Source organism: Chrysochloris asiatica, unplaced genomic scaffold (assembly GCF_000296735.1).
Source record: "Chrysochloris asiatica unplaced genomic scaffold, ChrAsi1.0 scaffold00382, whole genome shotgun sequence".
In the NCBI taxonomy this organism is placed as follows: domain Eukaryota; kingdom Metazoa; phylum Chordata; class Mammalia; order Afrosoricida; family Chrysochloridae; genus Chrysochloris; species Chrysochloris asiatica.
The window spans coordinates 1,021,222-1,028,172 of NW_006408900.1; the positions used below are offsets into that span (position 1 = coordinate 1,021,222).

Here is a 6,951-nt window from a genome sequence, read left to right on the forward strand (position 1 = left end):
GTGAGTTGGTACCGACTTGATGGCACCTAACAACAACAACAACAACAACAATGGCTAGTGATCGTGAACATTTCTTAATATGTTTGTTGGCTGCCTGCATCTCCTCCTTGGTGAAGTGTCTGTTCATGTACAGTGCCCATTTTGTAATTGGGTTATTTTCTTTTTCTTATAGAGGTGTTGTAGTTTCCTATATATTTTAGAAATATGTGCCTTGTCTGATGTGTCATTGCAAAAGTTTTTTTTCCCATCCTGTGGATTCCCTTTTTACTCTTCAGTGAAGTATTTTGATGCACATAACTTTACAATTTTTGGTATGTCAGTCTAATCTATTTTGCCTTTATTTTTATTTTTTTTTAAATGTTTGGTAGTCTGTGTATTCCCTGAATTAGTGCCCTCATATTTGCCCCTATGTTTTCATTGATGGCCTTCATAATTCTGGTATTCACATTTAGGTCTTTAATCCATGTTGAGTTGGTTTTTGTATAAGGTTTGAGGTGACAGTCTAGTTTCAATATTTTGCATATTTCCTTTCCAGTTCTGCCAGTACATCTGTCATACACCTTTCTTGATTTTAAACCATTCTGTGTTCCCATGTTCAGTTAGAACAACTGCCTCCTGTACACATATAGATTCCTCATGAGCACAAGTAATTATTATGTCTTTGGGCCTGATATCTAGCTGAAGGTTTGTCATGAGTTGCATAGATGTAGGGGTTGATAAACTGAATATCAGCATGTCAGATGGCAGATTTCTTGATACAAGGGCAATAATTACAGGGTATTTAAAACTTGAAGGATCAGAAGACAATACTGGAGACTGCAGGCTCAAACTAAAGAACTAGAAACCAGATGATAGATAAGTCAAATCTTGGATCCAAACTTATCAAAAAGCCAGAAAACTTTGCCTGAATAAGTAATATTGGAACCCTCATGGAAACTTCCTTTCAGTTGACATACTACTCATAGTAGATTTCATCATGTAAATCATGATACTATACTAGATCTTATCATGTGGAATTTCTGCATACCAGCTCCCAAACCATTTAGAATCCTGGCCCAGTCAATTTGACAAAAAATTTAAATATCACAGGTCTGCTTCTCTTGTGTGTTTTGTTTTTGTTTTCTGCTTATTCTGCTTAATGGTAACTTGTTGGGTTTTTTTTTTTTTTTTTGCATTCTTATTGCCTGTTTTTGTTTTTCATATGTTTTGTGATATTTTATTTTTTTTAATGAGCTCAGTTGGACAGAGTAGAAATGATATATCACCTTGTCATGAAAGTGTATCCTACCAGCAGTACTTCTTATTTTCTTCTACAGTTCTCTCTCATGGGATCATTTCCCCTGGCTATTATATACTCTGTATTTCCTGGGCTAAACAGTAATGCAGATTTACACTCAGAACCAACATTGTGCTAGTAATTTTATGGTGGACAGAAATTTTTGCACTTACAATACAAGATGAGAGAAAAATGTCTTTACATTATTGTTGCCCTTTCTTGATGGATGACTTTATATTCTACCCTATGCTTTCATATGAAAGATGGAGCCTTCTTATGGACTTTTATTTAAGCAGAAATTTTAGTTCTAACTCTGTGCTTTGTAAAGCCCCCAGGTATGGCCTCACTTTCTTGTGTGACTTTCAAATATAAACCTTTGGTTTCAGAAGTTTCATAAAACCCTCTTGGGTAGTTGAGTATCAGTGAAAACTTGCTTTCCTGATTTCATGCTTGCTCTTGATGTTTTGACCTTTGGGGATTTGCTTACCTTTCTTATAGTCACAGCTATATAGTTAAAAGGGTTTAAAAAGTATTATATGTAATGTTTCTATAAAACATTTCTACATGTGTGTTGAAAATTCTTTTTGTTGTTATTTTTGTATAGACAAATATATTGCAAGATTACTATCTGATTTACTCCTTCGGAAAATATTTCAGACTATTGTACAGATTTAACTGGCTAAGAGTAAAAATGTGATAACAAATTTGGTATAAATTAGAAATGTCTGAATAAGAGTAATGCTGATGTGGACTGTCCTTTAAACAGGAATAAATTGATATGTTAAAATTGGGATTGATTGTGTAAATACCATTTATAAGACCCAATGAAAGGTTGAATGTGGATTGAAAACAGAATGAAAATAAAAATTATTTCTAAAACTTTGAGTTAAAAAATCAGGTAGACTGCAGTTATGATACATAGATATGGAAACCTATTAGCTTGAAAGGAGCATATCTCAAGCAATAATTATAGCATTTCAGTAGTTCCTGTACATATGAGAACATAACATAATAGTGGGACTAGAGAGATACTGATAATGTGCCTGTGTAGTTGTTGAAATCTGATGACAGAAGTATGCAGTGTATAGAACAGAGAGAGATTAGTGATTTTTGCTTGGTGTTCTCAATTGATTAAGATGTTAATCATGAAGATGTTTCAAGTTGTAAGAGGAGAAGTTTTGCTCTACAGATGAATACTTAAACTGAGTTTATTGGATACTGAATTTGAGAAAGTTGTGAGAAAATAATGTGGATGTATCCAGACTCATTTTTTTTCTTCTATTTTTATTTATTCAAAGAAAAGAGAAAAGTCTGAAGTATCGGTTTTGAAGCTATATTTATATAAATTATGTAAGGATGAAAATGCATCATAATATGTGAACTTTCTGGAATTTATTGGATAGATTTTACAGAGTAAGTAATGTACAGATATGCACACACACACATAAAGTAAGTAAAATATGCCACAATATCAGTGATATTGCAGGCTTCTCTTTATATCCTAGATTTTGTTTTACTTGTATGTAATATAGCTTTATTTATAACTTCTGTGCTTGAAATAATGATTTCCACTAATCTGTAGTTAAGTTTTTAACCTTTGTTTTAAGCACTATTCTCCTGTGGCAAATAAACTAATTAGAATTAAGACCTAGAAATTTATTTTTTAAATCTTTTGTTTAGATACTTACCTTCTTTTTTGTGTATTATATAACATTTTTTTTCATACCTGAAATCTGTAAACTGAAATTTGCATCATAACTGAGGATCATAACTAAGCTTTGGCCCAAACACATAAATTTATTTTAATGATTCCTATTTTTTTAAATTCTTCACTTGAAATATAGGAAGTCTCTAGAGAGCAGAATCAATAAACCTTGAAGAATGCATATGGAACATTATTTAAACTAGGAGCTGAAGGGAAGCTAGCAGATGCTAAGGAGCATTGAGGGTGAACCACAGAAATCTGCCAGGGACAACAGACACATAAATGAAACATGAAGCCATAGAATGGTAACTGTGGTATAATGAGAGCAGTGAAAGGAAATAGAAGGACAGGGAGTCTAGCTACCTGACAGAACAATAAGGAACCTATGTGAGTGAATGCTCAAAATACTATTATTTTCATTCACTCATTTAACAAAATGGTAAACTTTCTGACACTGTGCTTAGTTCTAGGGCTACAGAGATAAATCAAGGTTCAGGAAGGAATGCTGTCTAGTAAAGAGATAATTATTGCATTCATTAAGTAGTTATAGTGGCATGCATTGGTGGAATGAGAAACCAGCACAATATATTTGATGTAGATCAATGAAATAAGCATGACATTTCTCCAAGGATTTAACCCTTCAAGCATAAGTTGGAGTGATAAAGTGTAAAGAAAAATAGAAGTGTCATGCAGAACTAAATAATTTCCAAAAATTTGAAGAGAAGAAACAATTAAGGTTCTTTTTTTAATTTAAAGTTTATATTGTGAATTATGTGATCATTTATATGGGAGAACATTATCTTTAAATTCATTCTATCGTATTTCATTTCACTGCAATGATTACAGTCCCTTGCATGCAGGATCAGATAACCAAAGGGTACATCCCACATGCCTACCCCATGGCTGTGAGCACACAGCCCTTCTCCCTCCCTGAGTCTAGAGTCCCCAGCTGCTACTTTTCTCCACATTACCATCTCTACCTCCAACTCTGGCATAACTGCTTCTCCGGATAGGGTCCCAGGGACCCCTACTCCTGGACTGTGAAATCAACCACTCCCCTCTTTTTGTTACAAAACGTCTACCCTTACCTTTCCAACACTCACAGTCAGTACTGTGAGCAATCATTCCCTATTGAACTACATGAGTCTTATCCCCATTACCTTTCATCAACCCAATCCAGACAGGTTGGAAACCACTCAGTGTAGATTTTACCTTTTCCCATACCCTCTGGAACTAGGTTCCCCATTGAAAGCTTGTAAGCCAGTCACTGCTTGCTTTGTAGCCCCCTATCCCAATTTTAGGTAGCCAATGTCTAAGTTTCCCATCCTTGTCTATCCTGTGTACCAAGGGGGTGGGAATGATCCTCACTGTAAAGATTTGTTCCCTCCTTTGCCCTACTGCTTCCACAAGCATAGGTCAATTTCATCAAATTGTAATGGATTACTCTTTTTTTTTGTTTTGTTTTTTTGTTTTTTTTTTGCCCCATCTTCTTTCTTCTTCTAGTCTAGTTCTAATCATCCGGCCATTGAAGCCAGGTCAAGTGGGTATTATCTGCAAGTGCGGGTGGTCCCATACATCTCCCCTCACCTCATATCAGCTGGATGCCTCACACTCCACTCTAGTCCTCTGTGGCCATGTCCCTGTCCCTGGGCCAGGAGTCCCCAGGTCTTGCCATACTGCTGGCCAACTAGGTCTCAATCCAGGTTAACAGGAGTCCATTGAATGTGGTAGGACTTAGACCACAACTTCACTGCTGCTTTCCCCTCACTTTCCCCCATCAGTGACTAATGTGGTCAGCAGCAAGCCCACATGCCTGCTTATGTATTCCCCTTGAATTTTAGTCTTGGAAGGGGACTTGCCTAGAGGGGACCTGACCAATTGCTTTGATGGCTCCCCAGGGAACAACTTGCTTGTTGTAGTAGTCAATTAGATTGCAGTTATTGTTTTTGAGTTTTCCTGCTGCTCTTTCTTTCAAGAAGTATCTTCTGCTCTTCTAGCTGCTCTAAGTTGTCCTGCTTGTCCTTTCAAGTGGAAATTGCCCATATCAGAAGATTCTGGATGGGGATCAGGATTCAAACCTTGGCCTTATGCAATGCAAAAGTTCCACAGGAAGCCTCCTTCACTGGGCAAGTTCTAGCCCCATTTTAGGTATTCCAATTAGTTATAGGCTGAAGACAGACATATAAACTTTCTATGGTGATGTTTCTGACTATTCCTTTCTCTCCCCTTCAAGTGTCTATTTTACAGTAGTAGGTAAGGGAAACCAAGATTCAAAAGACAGCCAAGCTTCTTAACATTTTCCCTCCATTTTCACCCATTCAAACCATGCCTCAATCCTTATATCACAGAGCCTTGTTGTTCGTATTTAGCCTATGCAAACCTGCCAAACTGTTCTCCCATCCACCTTGTTATTCCTTTCCCCTCCCCTTCGAGTGCAATGCCACCACCCCCAGCACTCAAAATGACCTGTGTCTATTCCCTAGTCTGTACTTCACTATACTGTGTCTCTTCCTTACCCTGTGCTCCAAATTATGCTTCCTCCCATCACCCTACCCTGTACACTCCAGTAAATAGGAAATAATTTTTCCCCCTTCTAGTGTGGATAATTTTTCTTAATCTTTTACAATAATGGTCCTGTGCAGTATTTTTCCTTTTGTGATTGACTGATTTCACTCAGCATAATGTCCACAAGGTTCATCTATGTTATGTGGTGGCTTGCAGCTTCCTTGTTAGTCTTCAAGGTAGCATAATATTCCATTGTGTGTATGTACCAATCCATTCTTCCACAGATGGGCACTTAAGCTGTCTTCATCTTTTTGCTATTGTTAATAGTGCTGCTATGAACATTGGTGTGCATATAACTACTCATGTTATGGTTCTTATTTATTGTGGATAAATAACAAGTAGCAGAATTCCTGGACCATAAGGTATCTCTATTTCCAACCTTGTGAGGAAGAGTTGTATTGTTTTCCAGAGTGGTTGGACCATTTTGAAATCCCACCAGCAATGTAGGAGGGTCCTAGTCTCCCCACATCCCCACCAGCATGTGCTGCTGTGGGTTAATGTACCAAACTGCAAATTAATTTGAACTGAAAGTTAGGCTGCTTAAGCTCACCAGCTGCTCCTAAGAAATCCTATACAGGGTCGCTAAGGGTCAAAATCGACTCAACAGCACTTCACAAAAACAACGTTATTTTTTATGTTTGTTATTATTGCTGATATGAGTTCATATTTTCTTTTTGTTTTCATATGAATCCTCTAATGGCTAGTGATTGTGAACATTTCTTTATATGTTTGTTGGCTGCCCAGATATCCTCTTTGGTGAAATGTCTGTTCATGTACTGTGCCCATTTTTTAATTGGGTTATTTGCCCTTTTCTTGTAGAAGTGCTGTAGGTTCCTACATATTTTAGAAATTAGTCCCTTGCATGATGTGTTGTGCAAAATATTTTTTTCCCATTTTGTGGGCTCTTTTTTTACTCTTTTGATAAAGTATTTTGATACACATACATTTTTTTAAATGTTTTGTTGTGAATTATATGATAGTTTACATGGGAAAACATTAATTTTACACTCATTCTATCATATATCCATTCATTGCCATGGTTACAATCCCCTCCATGCATCATCAGCCTACCCCTTACACTACCACACCGCCCAGTCTTCAGCACACAGTCACTCTCCCTCTCTGGATCTAAAGTCCACATCGCTCCATTGCTCCACGTCATTGTCTCTGCCTCCATCTCAGGCATCGCTGTTTCTCTGTGTAGGTCCTTCTCTCGGCTATTCTCTGTTGATGGTCCTAGGGACCTCTGCTCCTAGACTGGAAAGTTAATCGCTCCCTTCCTTGCTATAAAATGTCTACTTTTACATTTCCAACCCTCACAATCAGTCCTGATAACAATTATTCACCATTGTATCGCAAGAGGGAATGATTCTTGCTGTAAGGATTTGTTCCCTCTTTTGAGCGA

At 37.0% G+C, this 6,951-nt stretch overlaps 1 pseudogene; it reads right to left on the minus strand.

The window, feature by feature from the left end:
- Positions 1–6,951, minus strand: part of LOC102810713 — an 81,100-nt pseudogene that overhangs the window by 59,471 nt on the left and 14,678 nt on the right.